Source organism: Schistocerca americana, chromosome 2 (assembly GCF_021461395.2).
Source record: "Schistocerca americana isolate TAMUIC-IGC-003095 chromosome 2, iqSchAmer2.1, whole genome shotgun sequence".
NCBI classification, from domain to species: Eukaryota; Metazoa; Arthropoda; class Insecta; order Orthoptera; family Acrididae; genus Schistocerca; species Schistocerca americana.
The window spans coordinates 1,013,188,220-1,013,210,302 of NC_060120.1; positions in this window are offsets into that span (position 1 = coordinate 1,013,188,220).

Consider the following 22,083-nt stretch of genomic DNA (forward strand, 5'->3'; position numbering starts at 1 on the left):
ACCGACTGTATGGTACCGAATGAAACTAAATGGTTCCAGAGGCGTTTTAAAGTCTCAAACATGCATGACGTTTATACTGGGTGTTTCTGTAAGGACATGAAAAAATGTTACGCAGAGAATGCTCCACTGAACAGTTTTAGGTAGGGAAATTGGTGTCAGAGAAGCTGTCTTAAGGAGATATGGAAGTAAACTTGTCTACCGCTCTGTCTAGCACTACTTTTTTCCAGCTTATTTACAACTGACATGCGTACACGTTTACACGTACTTTCCTGCTGATTTACATGTAGACTCTTTATTTCCTGCAAAAAGACAAGGAGGACGAGCCTCATTACCAGGAAGTCATGATACAGGTTTTGATTGCTTCATTTCCCATAAGGTGGCTCTGTTTTTACATGAGAAATGTGGTGTAGTCCTTTACTTTCCTTAATAAGCTGAGTTGCAACATCAACACAATTATCATGCGGTATACGTCGAATCCTATAAGGTCCATTGTAAGTCAGAAAGAATTTATGACTCAAATGTTTCTTCTTATGTGACAATGAATGGGGTTTCATGAGAACTTCCTGACTAATATGTAGTTTCTTTGCATTTGTCCTATAGTGTAGTTTTCTCCTTCTGTCTGCAGCAGAATTAGTATTTTTTATAGTCAATTATGCCTTTATGTCGAAGTTTACGTGTATTCGGAGAAGGTACAAGTTCTCAGATTCTGTTCGGTGGTTCCTCATTCTTCAATACAAGAACAGGTGGTAAGGCAGTGGAGTCATGAGGCATTTCATTCAGTATGTTATGAAATAAGTGTAAGTATCTGTCCCAGTACTGATGCTTCCTGTGACAATAAAGTCTGCAAAGCTTATTGATTTCTTTCATAATCCTTTCAGACGGGTTACAATGTAGTGAATACAATGAAATAAAACAGGTTTGATTTTACGATTCAGAAGCACGCGTGACCAAACAGCAGATCTGAATTGTGGTCCATTATCTGAAATGACTTTGGTAAAGTGTCCAACTTCATGTAAGAAATTTTTAACAAAGGCCTTGGATACAGACCATCCAGTGGCTATGCGTAACGGTGTGAAAGAAACAAATTTTAAAGTAAGTTCATCTGCGACTAGAACGTACGAAAATCCATTCTGTGTTTTGCCAAGGGCTCACAGAAGATCAACAGCAGGAAATTCTTTTAATCTAGTAGGAATGATAAGGAAACAATGGGGCACGATGTGAGATGGTAGATGGTTTATCTTTTTGACAAAGTTTACAAACAGACAAGACTCTCCTAATTGTCTTAGTCATTCGAAGAATATGATAACATATTCGTGTACCAAAGGGTGCGTAGCTGAAATGAATGTACCAGATGAGCTTATTATCAAATTCGTAAGGAATGCAAAGTACCCATAACTTATTATCAACAGTGCAGTGTTTGAAGAGTATGTTGTTTCTAACCAGATAATAATGACGAATCTGCGTGTGTGTCTTTTCATGCCATTTACTGTGGATATCTTTCCAAGACGGATCTTTGCTTGTTCATACGCAATGTCCTTTAATGATGCAGTGATAAAGTTTTCAAAGGCTACTTTTTCAATGTAAAGAATTCCGAAATTTTTCTCAAGGTTAGCTTCTCTGTTGCTTTTCTCAAGGCCAGCTGGCGCACGTGGCTTCCTGCGGTGTGAGTCATTGTCTATTATCACTTTGTGGTCACGCGTCGTTACTGGGATTTAGAGATCTAATTTCCACAATTTCAACTTGTCGAGAGGCCCCTGCCCTGTTTGAATCCCGCCAGTTCTGATTAAATTCAGGTCTGTCGTCATGATTATATCGGCTGTCGTCATGTCGGTAGTTTCTTTCTTGTCGGTTCAGTGGTGGAGAATTTCTCCCAGTATCATAACTGCGAGGTGGTCCGTTATTCTGTTTTCCTTAATAATAATTATTCTGGTTCCCATATTTTCTGTTTCTACAATTATCTCTGTGTGCGAAATAAAAAAATTTAAATTTATTGATTTTTTGAAAAGAATTAAATATGGATATGGAACTTTAAAGTCCGAATTTTTGAAAGGCTTTTATACAGACTGTATTGACCGGCTAGAATGCGGACAAGTTCGGTGCTGCGTGAAATTTGCCTGAAATATAATTTACAATTACGATTAATAATATTTTTGAATTCTACGTCATTGTTGATTTATACAGAGTTCTCACCTTAAACGTAGAATTAGTCCTTCTGCCTCTATATTAATTCATTAGTCGCCATCGATGTTATTCTCTTTGTTGACAGTTCGTATCTTCCTAAGTCGGCATCGGTTTACTTTACCAAGACGGTGGAAATAAAGGAATACAATGCTACGACGCTTTTAATTATTCCCGTAAAACTTAGATACATTTCACTATTTTTTTATTCACAAGACAATAAGACTTGCTATGCTCGTCGGACAAATCATAAATACTAACAAGAAGGCTGCCTTTCAGCACACACCAAAACTTACGTCCATCCCCTACAAGGTAACAATTGAGAGAGTATCTTAACTCCTTCTTGGATTATGAAACAAAAGAGAATCCAATATGAACATTACAGAGATTATATTCTACATTCCTCGCAATTAAATCTTTGGCGCAGACTTCAAGGTAATGTATCTCTCAGCGTCGTAATGTGTCACTACAACTGCCCCCCTACTGTATACTGTCACTAGAAATTTTATTTGGTTGACAGGATACAGTAGTCGACCTTGCAGTTGATAGGTTTGGGGTCTTTTATTTACAAATTTAATTTTTACTGTCTCATTTTCATGGCACTGTGAATCCTTTTGTATTACTGAGTCAGTTTTATTTGGCATTCTTATGCTAATATTTACAAACCTTAATCCTAATATACAAACTTTTGATTTATACTGATAAATCAACATAATATAGTAAAGTTTATAAAATCAAATATAAAAGAATACAAGGTTATTTACAAATGTTTCCTTCCTCATCAGAGGTGAAAATTAAGTCCATGTATTGCTTTCCGTTTTATTCTGGGGCGGCAAGCTTTGTTCGCTGGCCCCACTGTTGAATATGGGCGGGCGATATGCGCTCCTGATTGTTTAGTTGTTCGTTAGTGGGCGACGTTGGCTGATTGCGCGCCAGTGTAGTAAATTTCCAGTGTCCGAGTACTGTCTACACTTCAGAAACTCAGTATGCGTGAGCTTTTTGTAGCTCCCTCCATTGCTTTGAGCGGATACGTTGTGGTACATTTGAATATGTTCCCCGAAGAACACACCACTCTATAGCCTAGGCAGGGGACGGTCCCGTGGATGCACATCCAGGTAAGAAGCGTACCATGTGAAACTTGTATGGCATTGTCTTCTGTTATTATGTCGCCATGGTCGTTTGACGATACAAGATTCAATTTTCGATGTCACTTGTTTAGGATCGCTGACACTTCCAACGTAGCACTGTGCGTAGGAAACTGAGGTTCACAATCCCAGTTGGTAGTTCAGAGCATACTCTCTGAGCTCAAATGGTTCAAATGGTTAGGAGTACAATGGAACTGAACATCTGAGGTTCAAAAATGGTTCAAATGGTTCTGAGCACTATGGGACAACAGCTGTGGTCATCAGTCCCCTAGAACTTAGAACTACTTAAACCTAACTAACCTAAGGACATCACACACATCCATGCCCGAGGCAGGATTCGAACCTGCGACCGTAGCAGTCGCGCGGTTCCGGACTGCGCGCCTGGAACCGCGAGACCACCGCGGCCGGCACATCTGAGGTCATCAATCCCCTAGAACGTAGAACTACTTAAACCTAACAAACCTAAAGACATCACACACATCCATGCCCGAGGCAGGATTCGAACCTGCGACCGTAGCAGACGCACGGTTCCAAACTGAAGCGCCTAGAACCGCTCGGCCACTCCGCCCGGCACTATTTTGCACAATTTTGATTTCTATACACCACTTTGATCGTGAATAATGCGATCGAAACTTTCTTTTTCACTACACTTTTTTCTTCACATTACCCATTTTACCTATCGTATCGACATTCATTCCCCTCGATACTTCTGGTCAATGCACATAAGTATTCACAAAAATGTAAGTCACGGAATTTGGCATGAGATACAAAATACATCACATACAATGGAATAACATGTAACACATACAATAAATTGTTTACATTAATTGCAGGAAAAATTATCGACGAAAATTGTAAAATTTTTGACCGCTCATAGTGGCGATTTTCTCTTGTATTTTACTGTCACACACCCTTTTCCATTAATTAGTTGGAAGAAACAAGTCCTTTGTTTTCATTCTTGAACTCGTGTGTAAGTTAAGGTTTACCTCACGTTACGCATTCTTCATACGAAACGACATGCATCAGCGTGCAGAGAATACACCTGTAGCCGCTGCACTGAAGTTTGGGAAGGGAATTTTCTACCTTCTACGTAAGTTAGTGGCAACGACTACGTGTATTCTATGGTTTTTACTTATAAAATCTGAAAATATATGAAATAATCATTTATATGTAGCTTAACCCTAATATGTATAGTGTTTCGTGCTTCAGCACGTTCTGGTGTGTTTGGAAATCATTCTAATAAAACTTCTTACACTAACATGGACATATAAACATAAAATCTTTAATTTCAGTGTGTAACTACTATTACTATGTACAGTGTTTCATAATAGCGGCACGCCCTTGCTTGCGTGTATCATCTCCAATTAAAGTGCGCCTATAGGCGTCCTGTGTAATCATGAGACAAAATATAAACATTTTAATGCATCGGTTGTCATGAGCATCTATGTACACGAATAATCCGACTTTCATAACTCTAATCCAGCATATAATTCTGTGTGACGGTTTTTGTTTATAGATTATAAGCGATTCCTTTCGTTTACAGGTCGTCGATCACATTACTTACCTGTTCTCGTATAGCGGCGATATCATTTTCATTCTTTGTGACTGTAAATCGTGATACGTGTGAAAGATACAATTTTGACATGACTTATCATTTCATGTTTCAAGTGTGTAAAGTAATTCATAACTTCCTTCTGTATACATCAATGAAGTATCGCTAATGTTGCACCGTGTATCAGGTTTTTAGTATTTTCTCGTAAACTCGCAGAGTCTTACGGTTTTAATTACGTTGTTTCTTGACGTTTGGTATACATTTTTATACGAAGTTGTCTTAGAATTTAATTTTTCCTTATACACTTCTATGTTGTGAAGGTTCCGTACACATACAGTGCTTCTTTCGCCTTTCACATATTCATACATACATTTATACACACAAAGAAAACTACCACTAAAATGTACACTTTACTGGTGGGGCCCTTTCTCCTTACCCTGCACCATTCCCTCAATATTCCAAAATAATTCAGGATGTGCTGAGTATCGTCCCCTCATACTAATAATACTTACAACAAAATATTTCTTCTTACGTGCATAACTGACTTACGATCCGTTAATGCGCAATCATTCCATATTTTCCTCCCTTACACTTTCGCTTTCGTACATGTACCCTCGTGTATAGCTTATGTATTCTACATTGCTGGATTTGCTAAGTGCTTTAGATGTTTCCTAACGTTAATATGTTTCTCTCTCTATAAAGCCTAGGTATTTGTTTTGAGAGCGATTCACGTTCATTACTCACGTTGCGTAGATATGTTATTATTTTCCTGTTTTAAAGCTTCTGTCATTCGCTTCTTTAGTCACAAAAATTCACGCGTTTATCTTGTTGTTCCTTCTGAAAATCGCTCGCTACTGTGTAATGTAAATGTATGCGTTATCTCTTTGCTTTCCTCTTTGCTGCTAGCTTTTCCCTGTATGTAATTGTGTGTTGTTCTCGTGTACATAGCCTTTCTTCCGGTTATATATCTGGATTATTATTTTCTATTGTGCCATTTTCTTTCTCCTTCCGTACAGCTAGTCTTACCTCTAACATTTTACTCATTATAATGTAATATTAAAATACCATCCATAACCAGTATCTACTTGTATGTTCACTTAATACTACGTAGTACCAGCTTATAAATAAATTCTCTAAGCTACAAGACTTATTTGCCCTTTCTTTCTTGTTTTTGAATGTCCTTCGTCACTGTGTCTCATAGTAAGCGTAGTGTCAAAACTTTTATTAAACGTTCCGCGCATGCGTGCTTTTGTACCACGGCTGGAACGCAGCCGCGGGGAAAACTCCGCATTGTTGGTGAATATTACTTGTGATAGCCGCCATCGCGTAGTATGGGTCACGTGTCGTCTGGACTCGACCGCGCATGCGCCTTCGCGCATTGTATACACTCAGCTGATCGCACTGTGGAGGGGGGAAGATTTCTCCCCGGCTGCCTGCAGCGCGTCCAATGCCCTCGTCTTGCCATGTAGCTATCGCGTGCTAATCAGCTGAGCGTGAGATTCCAACTTTGATGCGGTTTGTTGTTCGTTTCAAGCGAACAAACTCTGACCTTCGCGCTAATTTGTCATTGTTCCTCGCTCCTAAATAACTGAGTTGGACTACAAAAGTACTGTATGGTTTATTTTACAGTGTTAAGACTAACAGTAACAAATGTTTCGTTAGGTGTGCTTAACTATGCGTTTTAAAGCTGGCATATTCCCCCAAGTTGGTTACTAGTTTCGATGCTTAATTGAAACTACAGTTACGTTTTCTGCTTTAATGCATGTTTTTCACTGACAGTCTTTTTGAATGTACTTTTTAAATTACAGACACAGGACTTAGAATATTTTTTCCGTGTTCGCAAGTTTCTTATGCTACTGACAGCAATTTTACTGTGTGATAAAATGTTGTATTTTTTCTGTTTTAATAATACGACATATGACATTTAATGGAAAAATTCCCTGATATCTTTGTGAGGGTATAACCCTTTCACCTTGCCCGTTCGTGCGTTAACAGATAACATCCTGGGTGAGGTTTGTCTATTATAAAGAAAGGGCTATCATACAACTGCCACTTTTATGTAATGCCTTAATTTTACAGGTTTATGGGTGGGTACATGATAGTACTTCCTGTCCGATGTTAAATTGAGTAACCTTTCTTATCTTTTTGTTGAACTGTTATCTCGTTATTTCTGCTTGTTCTTCTATCTGTTGTAATGTTTGTCGTACCTTTTCGTCTAGTGTCATTTCAGTTGTGCCTAACATAGATAAAGGATTAGCCCATTCGTCAAGTTCTGTGCCTTGAAGCATTAACTCTGTAGGTGTAAAGCCTGTTATTTACATTATGTTTAAATGGGGCTAGGTATTCTACCCATTTGTCTGTTTACTTGGTATATAACTTCTTATAAAGCGATTAAATTCATTAAAATGTCTCTTAATTGGGCTCGATTCTGGGTGAAATTTGGACACTAATATATGTTTTATGTTTTCAGATTCGAGAAATGTTTTCCATTTATTACTAGTGAAGTTTTTTGCATTATCAGTAAGTATAATTTTCGGTTTTCCTACTCGTGGTATGTAATCTTCCATCATGCATTTGATTATTGGTCCCGACATTACTGCTGTTGTAGCAGACATTTTTAAGTTTTCTGTGAAGACATCATAAAATGCGATCACGTATCTAACTCCTCCCCTAGCTCCTGGATATGGTCCTGCTTCGTCCACGGAAACTAGTTCTCTTGGTCTAGTTGAATTGATGGGGTGTAATACGTCCAAACCAGATCTGTTAAGATGTTTAACCTTCTGGCATATTGTACACTTCCTTATTATTTGTTTAATCTGCGGGAAGTAGCAATAGGTTGATATTTTCAATGTACATTTTGATACACCATAGTGTCCCCATACTGTATGTGTGGGTCTTATCAAATTGTCTATGTCTTCTTCTGGGATGCATACACACCAGGTGTTGGGTTGTTGATGGCGCCTGTAGAAAAGAACATCGTTTGACAGTGTGTAATATTGTTTCAGTCTACTATTGTCACCTGCCTGCAGTTTTTGTATAACTTGTCTCCGTCAGTTGTCTTCCTTTTGTAGTTTGCTGATGTCTTCACACGTCTTTCTGTAATGTGGTTGAAATGTGCCATCACACTGCTCGATCAATTCACTGAACTCGCTGAAGCCTTGTGGCAAGCGCGATAATGCGCCGGCAATTACATTTTGTTCACCTCGAAATCAACTCCCTGGAGGAATAAACACCAACGTGCAATCCGTTTGTGCAGCAAATTACATGTGAGTAAAAACGATAACGCTTGATGATCACAAAACACTCGTGAATGCCTTCCCCACAGGTAGTACTGGAACTTGCGGACAGCCCACACTACAGCTAACGCTTCAAGTTCCGTTGCCGAGTAGGTCCTCTCGCATTCCGTTAAAGTTCTACTGGCAAAGCTAATTATGTTTATGTTCTGTTCTCCATTGTCGTTTACTGATTGGTACAGACAAGAGCCTAATCCCTGACATGAGGCGTCCGTGCTCAAACAAAAGTTTCAGTTCATGTCAGGATGTTTCAGAATGGGTGCATTTATGAGTGTCTGTTTGATGTTTACGAAATCTTCCTCACATTTTTCTGTCCACAGCCATGTGTGGTTTTTCCTTACAATGTTGAGCAGGGAATCACTATTCAATAACTGTTTGGGTAAGAATTTTCGAAAAAAATAACGTGACCCCTAGATAAGCTTTCACCTGTTTACGTGTTTGTGGTGAGGGGAAATATTTTATGGCATCAAGTGTTTCTGGATCTGGTAAAATTCCGTCTCGTGAAATAATGTGGCCAAAAAATTTTATTCGATCTCTTCCGAATTCGGCCTTTTCAAAATTTGCTTTGACGTCATATTCTCGGAACTTTTGGAATACCTTGTGTACCAATTCTACATGCTCTTGCCAGGTCTCCGTGACTATTAATAGATCGCGTACATACAACGTCACTTTGCTAATCAGTTCTGGACCCAATACTCTGTCTAAAGCCTCTATAAACACACCAGCACTCACACTGAGACCGAATGGCAGTACCTGGAACTGATATATTCTGCCAGCATGAATGAACGCAGTGTATTTTCTGCTATCATTATGTAGGGCTATTTGCCAATACGAAGCCTTCATGTCAACGGTTGTTAAATGCTTCACTCTATGGAATTTAAGCAATTGCTCATCTACGTTTCCTGGCCTAGTGCGTATTGGTACGATGATCTTATTAATTTCCCGCGCATCAAGCACTAATCTGACTGATCTGTCCGATTTACTAACTGCTAGAATGGGACTGCAGTATGGTGAATACGAAGGCTCTATCACCTTCCACAGAACCATCCTACTTACCACCTTGCGAACCGCTTCCTTCTTTGCCTAGGGTACCGCATAAGATATATGGCAGTACGTTTTCTGTGGGTAGACTTCCATTTTGTAATCATAATTTTTGATTACTGTCGGAAGTTTTCTAAAAATGTCTCGGTATTCAAAAATAAGGTCTGCTAATTCATTTTATTGAGGTTCTGAGAGACAAGTTGATTTTCCTACCTTCTCGTGGGCTGCCTGTTCTTTAATTATTTCTGTGTCTATTTGTTCGGGGAAAGGAATATCTATCAATAACACTTATGAGTAAACTAATTTTACTTCAGCTTGTTTCTGTAATTTGCCATTAGGCTCTATTGTTGACTTTACAAAATTGCCCTTCACACTACGACTGCCCACTCGGAAATAGCAACGTGCACTGCCTATGTCGGTGTTTACTTTATACTGCCGGAAAACTTCGATACCTAAAATACAATTGAAGATTAACTTGTCAACGATTGAGAATGTACACTTTATCGTGACGTCGCTAATGGTAAGAGGTATTTGAGTCAGCCACTTAATACTTTTTGACTTGTTACTTATAGCTCTCAAGATTTTACAAATTTCCGTTGGCAACACTGGAACTTTTAATGTTATCGGAACCTCTTTAAGTAAATTGTTAGAAATAATATTCGTAGATGCGTCTGTATCTACAATTTCGTTGCTAATTATACTCCCTATCTTTGCTGTTATATTACAGCCGGCACGACGTTAACTTACTTTGTTCGGTGCTTTCATCTCTTCTTTACATAGATCTTCATCTACGGTAGCATCCTGATCATATCTTAAAAATAATTGTTTAAGATGTAATGTGTGTATGCCTGTGACCCCTGTTATTAAATCGGTCGGCCGGTGGGGGCTCATTGCGACCGATTGTTGTCTACTGAGGGAGACAACGGCGTTGCTTGATTACTGTCCGTTACCTCTACGATGTGTACTGAGTGGTTATTCTGTCGCCAAGTAGTTTCCGGACCTCTGCGTGCAATATTTTCTTGCGGCCGCTTGTCGCTGTTTCTCCTTGGTCGGTCATTCCCAGGATTCGAACCTGCGAACGTAGTGGACGCGAGGTTCCAGACTGTAGCGCCTAGAACCGCTCGGCCACATCAGCTGTCTCTGATCTGGTAATCGATGCTTTATCGACTGTGTACAAGGTTTCATTTGCAAGTGGTTCGTTAATCACTGTGGAGTGCAATTGAATTGTATTTACTTCTACATTATGTTGTGCTGAAAATCTATTTGTGCAACCATTTACATCACTATTGTCAGAATCGGTGACGTGTCCATGAACATTTGTCAAATTAAAATTCTCTGATTCCATTGTGAAGATATTACTTTTGTCTGGTCTTTATTGTTTATCGAAATCTTTAAATTCCCTTGCAAATGAATTAATAAAAATATCTCGCGATAGTTATTTGGTGCAAATTTACAAGATGGCGCACTACGTCTTCTAATTCTACGATTGTTGAACAACAAAATGTAATAAATGCCACAGAGACTTCCAGGATTTTAATATGGAAAGGAAAAAGCTCTGCTTTAAGTGGAGCTAAGCGAAGGCGCAGCCGCTGAACGCGTTGGCACTTTCCTACCTTAATTCCGGCTGAGCTGCATCACTCACGATTACGTTAGTTTTGTAAAGCCTTGTCCTTGTTCCTTCTGGTTATTGTGCCATCCGTTTATACAGTTAGTATTGTTTCACCTTATTCGTCATTTTCCATGTGTGTCATGTAACAGAGAAACAGTAGTTAGTACAACTACAATTGTAGTGCAACAATCAAGTACTTACTCTTTGTTCCACCAACACTGTCCCTGTCAGCGGTCGCTAGTGTGGCGAAATAATTAATAAATTAAAGATTATTGATTTTTTGAAATGAATTAAAATGTGGATAAGGAACTTCAGAATTTTTGAAAGGCTTTTATACGGACTGTATTGACCGGTTTGAATGCGGACAAATTCGGTGTTGTGTAAATTTTGCCTGTAACATAATTTACAATTCCGATTAATAATTTTTTGAATTCAGACTTCTCATCTTAAACGTAGAATTAGTCCTTCTGCCACAATATTAATTCATTAGTCGCCATCAATGTTCTTCTCTTTGTTGACCGTGCGTATCTTCCTAAATCGGCATCGGTTTACTTCACGAAGACGGTGGAAATAAAGCAAAATAATGCTATGTCGCTTTAAAAAATTCTCGCAGAACTTAGATACTATTCGCTATTTCCTTATTCACAAGACAATAAAACTTGCTAAGCTTGTCGCACAAATCATAAATACCAACAAGATGGCTGCCTATCAGCACACACCAAAAATTACGTCCATCATCTACACGGTAACAATCGAGAGAGTATCTTATCTCCTTCCTGGAGTATGAAAAAAAAAGAGAATCCAATATGATCATTACATTGATTATATTCTACATTCCTCTCACTTTTAATCTTTGGCGCAGACTTTAAAGTATTGTATCTCTCTGTGTCGTAACGTGTCATTACATTTGTTATAATCATTACCACGAAGAGGTGACCTTTCCCTGTAACTATTGTTATTCTGCCAACGGTTATTGTACGGGTGGTGTCTATTTTGGTCACGATTTGCGTTATGAAAGTGGTCTTATCGCGTCCGGTTATTATTTCTGTGAAATGGTTTACATGGCTCTAAGTACTATGGGACTTAACATCTGAGGTCATCAGTCCCCTATACTTAAAACTATGCAAACCGAACTAACCTTAAGACATCACACACATCCATGCCCGAGGCAGGATTCGAAGCTGCGACCCTACCAGCTTCGCTCTGAAGTGCCTAGAACCGCACGGCCACTGCGGCCGGCTTATTTCTGTCGTCACGGAATTGTGACGGATGTGGCCTGTAATTGTTGTTTTCCAGTTTTCGCATTCCGCTACAGTCTGTGTCAATTTCCAATTCTTGTAAAAGTCCCTGAAAAGCTTCGATGTCGTCTTTACAACGCCATGAGGAAATAATATGTCTTAAATGTTCTGGCAACTTAATTCAGCAAATGCGGAAGAGTTCTGAGGGGCTGTACGGGTTTGACAAATACTAATTTTTGTGCAACATATCCTCAAAATATTTTACCGGGCAAGAGAATTCAGGCTGTTCAAAATGTTTCATCATTATAAAGTGACGATAGAAATCTCCTTCACTGTGACAATGGCGAATGACCGATTGCATTCTTACAGCTGGTTCATTTTCTAGATAGCCACACATAAATTCTAATCTGTGCTCCAGTGACCATTTGGGAGGAAAACAATGAGCAAACTGATGAAGCAAAGCTTGTGGATGTATATCATTACAGGAATTTTTGAATGTTTTAAATTTACGCATTGTGATGAAGAGCTTATAGTCAAATCACCGTGAATCCCTCTTCCCATGTTGGAGCGTGGTGTCCTCTGAAATATGTAATTCTTGTACTACCTGTGCCAACTGACGTAGGCCTACTTCCTGGATTTCTCTATTGTACTGTGTATTGATTTGATTCTAATTTTGTTTGAATTTCCTAATTTGTTCGTACTCTTCTGTGTCAGTAAAGGCTACCAGTCTTGTATCATTCCGATCATCAACTACCTTCGTATATAAATTAGTTACCTTGTCCGAATGCTCAACTACTTTTTTCGATAATGTACTGATTACCTCCATGTGTTTTTCTGAACCAAGTTTCATAGTGTCCATTTGTGTCGAAATCGTATCTACTGTGTCCTTTAGGTTTTCCTGATTTTGTACAAGTTGCGTCACCGTATCGGTAAATGCAACTGAGTCAATTATAGCCAGCAAGATGTGATTTTCGTGATCAATAGTCTTCAGTTCCTTTATGGCTGCGTCATAATTCTCTAAGGCGTTTTCATGTCGCTCATGTCGCAAAAAAATAGTCTGAAAATGCTCACAAATTTGTGTTTTTACATCTTTACAAACTTTTTATCAAAAAAAAAAAAAGGCTAAAATGACTCTGACCGCTATGGGACTTAATTCTGAGGTCATCAGTCCCCTAGAAGCTTAGAATCACTCAAACCGAAATAACCTAAGGACATCACACACATCCAAGCCCGAGGCAGGATTTGAACCTGCAACAGTAGCGGTCGCGCGGTTCCAGACTGATGCGCCTAGAACCGCTCGGCCACACCGGCTGGCAAACTTTCTGACATATCGATTCGATTTTAAGTAACTCAGCGGTTAAATCTTCACGTGTTTGCCCTAGCGTTTTCTCAATTTTGTTTAACTTTTGAAGAATTTGTTCCACTGTGTCTAACTTTTGAAGCTTTTAGCCCATTTGTTGCAATAATTGTAGTAACAATATATTAGTGTCTGGAACATGTTCCTTTGTGCTTTTCGGCAGTGCATTTGCACCGGCGACATTCACATTTTGAAAACCAGAGTGTGAGTCTTGGCTTAATTGAGAAAAGGGAAAGGACGCAAAACCTGAATCTACGGTATTTGCAAGTGTTTGTTCTGTCATTTCGCATTCCTGATGCGAACTATTGCCGACCAATCTATCAACAATGCTTCCCTGTTCACTAACTGTTTCACTATCTACCCCGATATTTACTGCCTGGTCCATTTCTCCATGCACAATTACCAAGTTATTTTGGACATGTGTCACTTTATTCCTAGGTGGTGGTAACACAGTACTCTCGTCTTCACTTTAAATCCTCAGTTTACTTTGGAGCCTAGTGTTGCGCTTTTCACACGCCGTGATTATCACAGAATTTCACACCATAACACAGAAAAACAATTTGAAAAGTAAAAAAAAAAAAAAATAATAAAACAAGAAGACACATTCAAAATAGCACTTAAAGTAACTTCTAATTATCTGGAAAAGCTATTGGGAAATACTTGTGCAACTCCATATGCATGCTGCAACTGCTTTGCTCATTACAATATTGAACAACAATGAAAATCTACAACTACAAAGGAAATTCTCTATACAACTACACGCTAGTAGTAACAATAATTTCTAACCATGCACTAATTATTCAAAGTACCAGAAAAATCGGAAGATTCCAGTGAGGTATATTCGGCTACGGGCTGACAGATGAAACTTCTTTATTTAAACGTATGAATCTGCACTTAAATTGCTGAATGACTGAGACCCACAATATCCTAGCGCAGCGCAATCTGACTGCTCAAAAAAGATAATCTGACTTCAAATAATTAATTCAAAAGAATGACCCTGACTAAAATAAAATCCTAACAATAAATTATACTTTTCATTATTCACTTACCTCACAAAAATCTTCATTACGCGAACTACTGCAATACAGAGAGCACCAATACTGCCAGCTAAATAAAAGATTCGGTAATTTCCAAGAATGATTGCCTATCGAAGTCGCTGGGATATATATATCGAACGTGCGATCGAAAAGCGATCACGCGGTTCTACCGGGATCGTGGGTATGTTTACGTTTGTCGCTACAGCAACGACAAAAGAAGAGCGTTACAGAAGTACTCGTAACTGCAAAGGAGACGACTTACCTTACTCGTCGTCGGCTTCGTCGTCATGTGAAAGCCCATTACGGTGGTCTGAATGGATAATTTGGAAGAGTCGAACCATGTATTCTTCCTGATACTCGTTCGTTTTTCGCCATGAAATCGTAACGGTATTTCACGATCGAAACAATTTTTACGAAGTTGCACACACGTCGCACCACCACAGTCTACACAGTCATTTCTTTCGTCGTCCGGTAGTACTCAATATTTTGTACAAAAAAGTCGAACAATTTTCTACGCAGCATGAACATGGAATTAGATTCTTCCATGTGAGAGAATCCACCGAAGAAACGCCAAGAACACCAGACATCCCACTCACTAACGACATAAATCGTCTGGGTTTCCCTAGCAACTCGCAAATAATTTGCGGGGATATGTAATTTAGAGCAAGTAAGGGAACGACGGAAAACAGATAAAAACGACGATCACAAATAACTCATCACAACCCCGCCACCGGCGTCGCGTGATCGATTTCCGATCGCACGTTCGATAGGTAACGTTTCGACCCAGCGACTTCGATAGGCAAACTTTCTTGGAAATTACCGAAGATTCACTATGACCTACAAGGAACAAGGCGGCTCACCTCCAACTGCGCAACGCTATGCGCTGTTAACAGCCAACTGCCCAACACTACAATAGCCAACAACAATGCAAACCAGCCACAGACTGCACACAGCACAGTCAGTGTTTTTCAAATAGAGTGCTACGTGGCGTTACCAACATAAAAACCTAAGCCCCCATGCTCCCCACAAAAAATCTTACAAATTGTTTTGGGCAGTGGCTAATAATGATTTGATAAAATTTTTCATAATTACAATAACAAAGATATGAATTGCACACACTTATTGATGCAATGTTGGTCAAAAGCAAAAATTGTTCTCATAAAGACAGTCCTGATCATTCATCACAATAGTAATTACAGTTTTTTTTTTCAAAGTCTGAGCAGTAAACGATAAGCGCACAGAAGTGGTGGATTTCCATGCAGTCTTGAAGAAGTAGTGTTGTCCTTCCAACGGAAAGACAGTGGTGTCTCTTGACGTGCAGACAGGTAATGGGCCACAACAGAACAAACCCACAGAAGAGTCAGTCGAAGTTTTGAAGAATATTGGTAGATAGGTCTTCACAGAGCAGACCCACTGTAGTCCTTGTAGAGAGGGCCAGCAGCCATCTGTTGCGACTGTGCCGGTGCACAATCATCATCGAAGAGTCTTGCTGACAATATAGCAAGTCCATAAACCACCACTTGTGCACTCACAAAGTGTTTGGAATTGTCCTTACAACCAGCAATGCTGTTAACCAGTCCCTTGCTGAATTATTAACACACATGCAAACACTAACAGCCCCAACTTCTCATGTATTGTGCATATAGTATGACCAACAGAAACGTGTGCAGAGAAATGAATGCTTACAAGTTACTTAATTTGATGAACTGGGGTCATAACTGCGTGCTGAACTGTTGCGTCTGAAGTTATTCTGTCTCCCTTGATAATAATTGTTTTGGTTCCCATATTGTCTGTATCTATGGTTGTCTCCGTCACATTCATTACTATGGAAATGCGATCTTTCTCTGTAATTATTTTTACTCTGCCAACGGTTGTCATACGGGTGGTGTCTGTTTTGGTAACGATTTTCGTTGTAAGAATAGCCTTGTCATGTCCAGTTATTATTTCTTTCATCGCGGAATTCTGACGGATGTGACTTGTAATTGTTGTGTTCCCGTTATCGCGTCCCGCGATTGACAATGTCAATTTCCAATTCTTGTAACAGTCCCTGAAAAGCTTCAATGTCGTCTTTGCAACGTCCTGCCAAAATAATATGTCGTAAATGTTCAGACCATTTGATTAAGCAAATGTGGATGAGTTCTGAGGGGCTGTATGGGTTTGCAGATACTGATTCTTATGCAACATGTCTTCAAAGTATTTCACAATACTGGAAAATTCAGATTGTTCGAAATGTTTCACCATTACGATACTATGTTGTACTCGATCTTGCATAGCTTGAGACCAATATGCTGAGAGGAAGGCATGATAAAATTCTCCTTCACTGTGACAGTCGCGAATGACCGATCGCATACTTACAGCTGGTTCATTCTCTAAGTAGCCACACATAGATTCTAATCTGTGCTCTTAATGACCAATGCGGAGGAAAACAATGAGAGAATTGATGAAGCCATGCTTGTGGGTGAATATTGTTGCACGAATTCTTAAATGTTTTGAATTTATGTGTAGTAATGAACAGCTTATAGTCAAAGTCATCGTGTCAGGGAGTCGCATATCGGTCGTTGTTACGACGTGTCGGCAGGTCCATCTCAAAATTCAGTGCACCTTGCCAATTTCTTTCATAATTTCCGAAATGCCTTGTGTTATTGTTTTGTGGCTTTTCCGTATTCCTAAGTCCCTCTTCCCGTGTTGGATCGCGAGGGTCCTCTGAAATATGTAATTCTTGTATTACTTGTGCCAACTCATCTTGTACTTCCCGGATTTCTCTTTTGTGTTGAGTATTAATTTCATTTTGATTTTGTTTAAATTTCTTAATTTGTTCGTACTCTTCTGTGTCAGTGAAGGCTACGGGTCTTGTGTGATTTAGATCATCATCTACCTTTGCAGATAAGTTAGTGAACTGATCCGAAAGTTCGGCTACTTTCCCTGATAATGAACTAATTTCCTCAGTGTGTTTTTCTGAACCAAGTTTCAGAGTGTCCATTTGTGTTGAAAACGTATCGACTGTGTCCTTTAAGTTTTCTTGAGTTTTTGCAAGTTGCGTAACCGATAGATGCAACTGCGTCAATTTTAGCTTGCAAGGTATCGTGATTTTCATGAACAATAGTTTTCAGTTCCTTTATGGCTGCTTCGTGAGTCTGTAGCATTTTCATGACGCGTAAAAATAGGTTGATAATGCTCTCAAATTTATGTTTTTATGTCATTACAGACATTTTGACATTTCGATTCGGTTTTAAGTAACTCAGCAGTTAAACCTTCACGCGTTTGTTCAAGCATGGTGTCTAACTTTTGAAGATTTTGTTCCATTCTAACTTTTGAAGCTTTTGTCCCATTTGTTTCTGATTTTGTTCAACCATTGTGTCTAACTTTTGAAGCCTTTGTCCCATTTGTTGCATTAACTGTAATAACAATGCACTGGTGTCTGAAACATGTTCCTCAGTGCTATTCGGCAGTGCATTTGAACCGGCAATATTCGCATTTTGAAAAGCAGAAAATGTGTGTGTGACAACATTGTGTCCTGTCATTTCGGATTCCTGAGGCAAGCTGTTGCCAACCGATCATCGATAATGCTTCCCTGTTCACTAATTGTTTCACTGTCTACACCATTATTTGCCGCCCGCTCCACTTCTCTATGCATAATTACCAAATTACTACTTTGAATGTCTGTTAATTCATTACACGGTGGTGCTGATAGGCTATGCTCCTCGTCACCATCATGTCTCAGTTTACTTTTGAGCCTAGTGTTACGTTTTTCACACGCCATAACTATCATGTATTTCACGTGATAAAAAGAAAATCACAATTTGAAGAGCAAAAATAAGAAAACACATTAACATAGCACTGAAAATAATATGTAGTTAATTGCAAGTGCAGCTGCGAAATACTTGGTGCAAATCTACATGCATGCCACAACTGTTTTACTGTACAACAATGAAAAACTACAACTAAAAAGGGGATTCTCTCTACAATTGCACTCTAGCAATAAACAATAGCTACACTAATTACACAAACTACAAGAAAAAATCAGAAGATTCCAGGTTCGAATCCTGTCAGGGTCGCCATATGAAACCTCCCCTTTAAAAAAATTTTGAATGACTGTGCTGGGAAACCTCAAACAGCTGAGCAGAACTAAACGTACTCAGAGATTGCGCTCTTTACTTATTCTGATCAACATTAAAATGACACACAATATTTTTAGCGCAACTCAGTTTGACTTTCAATCATCCCTACAAAAGAATGGTCCTGACTAATAATAACCCATAACTTTCATGAGTCACTTAACTCACAAAAATCTTTGTTACTCGAACTACTGCAATACAGTGTGCGCCAATACTGCCAGCTAAATAAAAGATTCTAACTACTGAAGGCAGTAACTACTGATAGGCATAGTTAGCAAATGAAAGATTTTGATAGAGAACAAACAATGTATTTACCTTAATGATGTTCAAAAGTCATCATATACATATCAGTTCATTATATCCAGTGTTACAAATTCACTCATTCTGATGAACACACGTCCAGATCGTCCGCTCTCAAAATTCTGCCATCTCTCTCCCCACATCCACCACTGCTGGCGGCTCACCTCCAATTGCCAACGCTATGCTCTGTTCACATTCAACTGCCCAACACCACAGTAGCAAATATTCAACAATGCAGACCACCCACAGACTTCACACAGCACAGTCAGTGATTTTCATATAGAGCGCTATGTGGCGTTACCAACATAAAAACCTAAACAGTCTACTTACAGACTTAACGTCTGCAGGACCCAATGCTATCAATGTTGCCCAATTCTGGGTCCATACTATATAGTTTTCTTTGTATGTATTGTATATGTGTTCATTTTAGTGTACCTCTGACACTTATAATGAAGAAAGACCAAAGATTCTAAGTGCTAAAGTCACTAACTGCTAATAGGTATATGGTTAGCAGAGGAAAGATTTTGTTGCAAACCAAATAACGTATTTTTTTACCTTAATAATGTCTCATCCAGCTCAAACACGAAAATAAATCTTCATTGACGTCCAGTACAAAGCTATATAATCATGAATATTATACAATCACCTTGTCAGATACTTCCAGATCGTTAGCCTATGCTAACACTTCAGACCTGTACCCTTCATCAGTGTAAATTCTCACATCTGACATCTATCACTGCTGGCTGTTCACATCCAACTGCCCAACAGTGCTACCATTACTGCTGGCGACTAACTTCCAACTGCCCAACACTACTGGCGATTAACTTACAACAACGAGTCCAACCAGCCGCAGAGTCTCTTACAAAGAAAGGGCTGTCAGAGATCCAATGCAAAGCGCTACACAGTGCTGCCAACACAGAGGCAGCCCACTTACATAGTGAGTAGGAGACCCAGGTTTAATTCCTGGCCTTGGTACAAATTTTCATTCATCTCTTCAGTCTGCATTATACATTATGTAATATGTCGACTTGAAGTGTGTTGTTTGCCATGTCTTTCAATATTCATTCATGTCGCAAATTTACTTCCTTTTAGGTGCTCAATTAACTGACATCAGACAATATATTATTCATCCAATCCATAAACTGTTTGTTGTCTGTATCTTGTTATTTGGTGTGTTTTAAGTAGGTTTTCAGGCAGTATTGCTGATAGTCGGAGGGAGAACGAACTTGAAGGCGGTCTGTAGATCACATCACTTGTTCAGACCTTTGTTTCACAGCAATGTCGATTGTGCCCTGCGTTTGTCTTCAAATCTCAGTGACTCTGGAATTAACGTCACCGCTTCTACCGACGCCACAGTGGTTAAGCTAGTTGAAGTTCTGGATGGCGTCTGGTGCTGGGTGCACTCTGAGGACAATGTGTCGTCGACATCGAAAATGGTGGGCTTATCAAAACTAAAATTAAAGCACTGAATAAAGGACTTAGTTTTATCATGACCTACTGTGCCAAAGATAGCCCTGTTCTCCACTTCCCAGACACATTGAATTGGTTTACCCTTATTGGTGGCGCCATCGCAGCAGTCGTACCAACAACAGCTCTTATGTCATTCACACATACCTGTTCAGTGCATTTGATGAGACGCTGATGATAAGATACTGATTATTAAGATGACAATGCGTGCTCTGTAATGAAGGGTAATAGAGATTTTTTGATATCCATAGATAAAAACAGAAACGAATATTATATACGAAGAATGTGTATGGCGCTAGGAAGAAACAGGACAAGGACGTCACTGAGTGAGTCGGATTCCAGGTACGCAACAGGAAGAATGATTGGAGCCTTCAGCTGGGAAGGGGTGGGTAGGTTAGGTTAGCCTTGATTGCCTAGTGTAGGATATGTTGATATATATGGGGCAGCAGGTTGGAGTTTTCGAGGATGGGTAACTCCTTGCTGTGAGATATAGAGAGGTGGGTATGGAAAGCAACGTGTCGTGGTGATGCTAGCGAGGAGGGGTGTACCGAGATAGCTGAGGAATGGTGAAAATGGGATGGACATGTGTTATGATCTGTCGCAGAGTAGACTAATGTTTGACGGGTAGTAGCTGGAGATTTCTAACAGGTTTTCCATCATACTGGTAAAAATATGCGTTGATGACAGGAAATGGGATCGGACATACGTAATGTGTATTGTCATATTGGGCGACATCGGTACTGCCAGTGACACCAAATAATTGGTTGGTTGATTTGGGTGGAGCGGACGAAGCAATGAAGTCATTTGTCCCATCAGAGTAGGGAAGGATGGGCAAGGAAGTCGTCGATACCCCTTCAAAGAAACCATCCTGGCATTTGCCTCAAGCAACGTAGAGAAATCATGGAAAATCTAGAGCAGGATGTCCAGACTCGGGTTTGAACCGTCGTTCAGCCGAATGTGAGTCCAGTGTGCTAACAACTGCGCCAACTCGCCCGGTGACCTGTAATGTGCTAATAATAAAGAGTCACTGTGTTCCCCGGTGCTATTTAGTCTTACACCAGACGACTTTTATCAAGCCAGTCACAAAGAAAGCTGCTGTGTCCTCAGTTATAGTAGATAGCTGCTTTTTATCTGATATTATTAGTTTAAAATTTACTTAGATAAGTATTTTGCACAGAGAAAATTTACCTACATCTGTGAATAATGAGTCCTACATGCAGCACATTATCATCACGCAGTTTTACAACGAAGACTGATACTTGCCCTTGACCTAGCAGAGCTTTTCAGTCCTTGAATCTAGATATTCAGACAATTTGTAGAAAGAGTAGGTAATTAGCATTTTTGTAATTTTTCTTCGAAGGGGTACAAATTCTCAGTCTCTTGCTTTGTGTTAATTGAGACGTTTTTGGATATCGTCCCACCAGCGAATATACTTCTAATTTGAGCCATAGGCAAGAAGAAAAACTTACACAAGTGTCTGTCCATAGTATTCCATTATTTAGTGAGGTTACCAAAGCAGCTATAGGTAGGTGGATGCCACAGGGGAGGCTTTTGGATGGTTTCTTCTGTGATTAGTGACTGATTATTGACTACATTAATTGAAAGATGTTCCCTTCTATATGGATTCTTAACTCTCTGCTGGGCGACCAACACCCATCACCTGAATCGGCTGATAGTCATTTGCCTTTGGATGCAGCCGCCGGTATCCAAAGAACACTCTTCTGTGAGGTACCCATTTTTGTCTGTTGTAT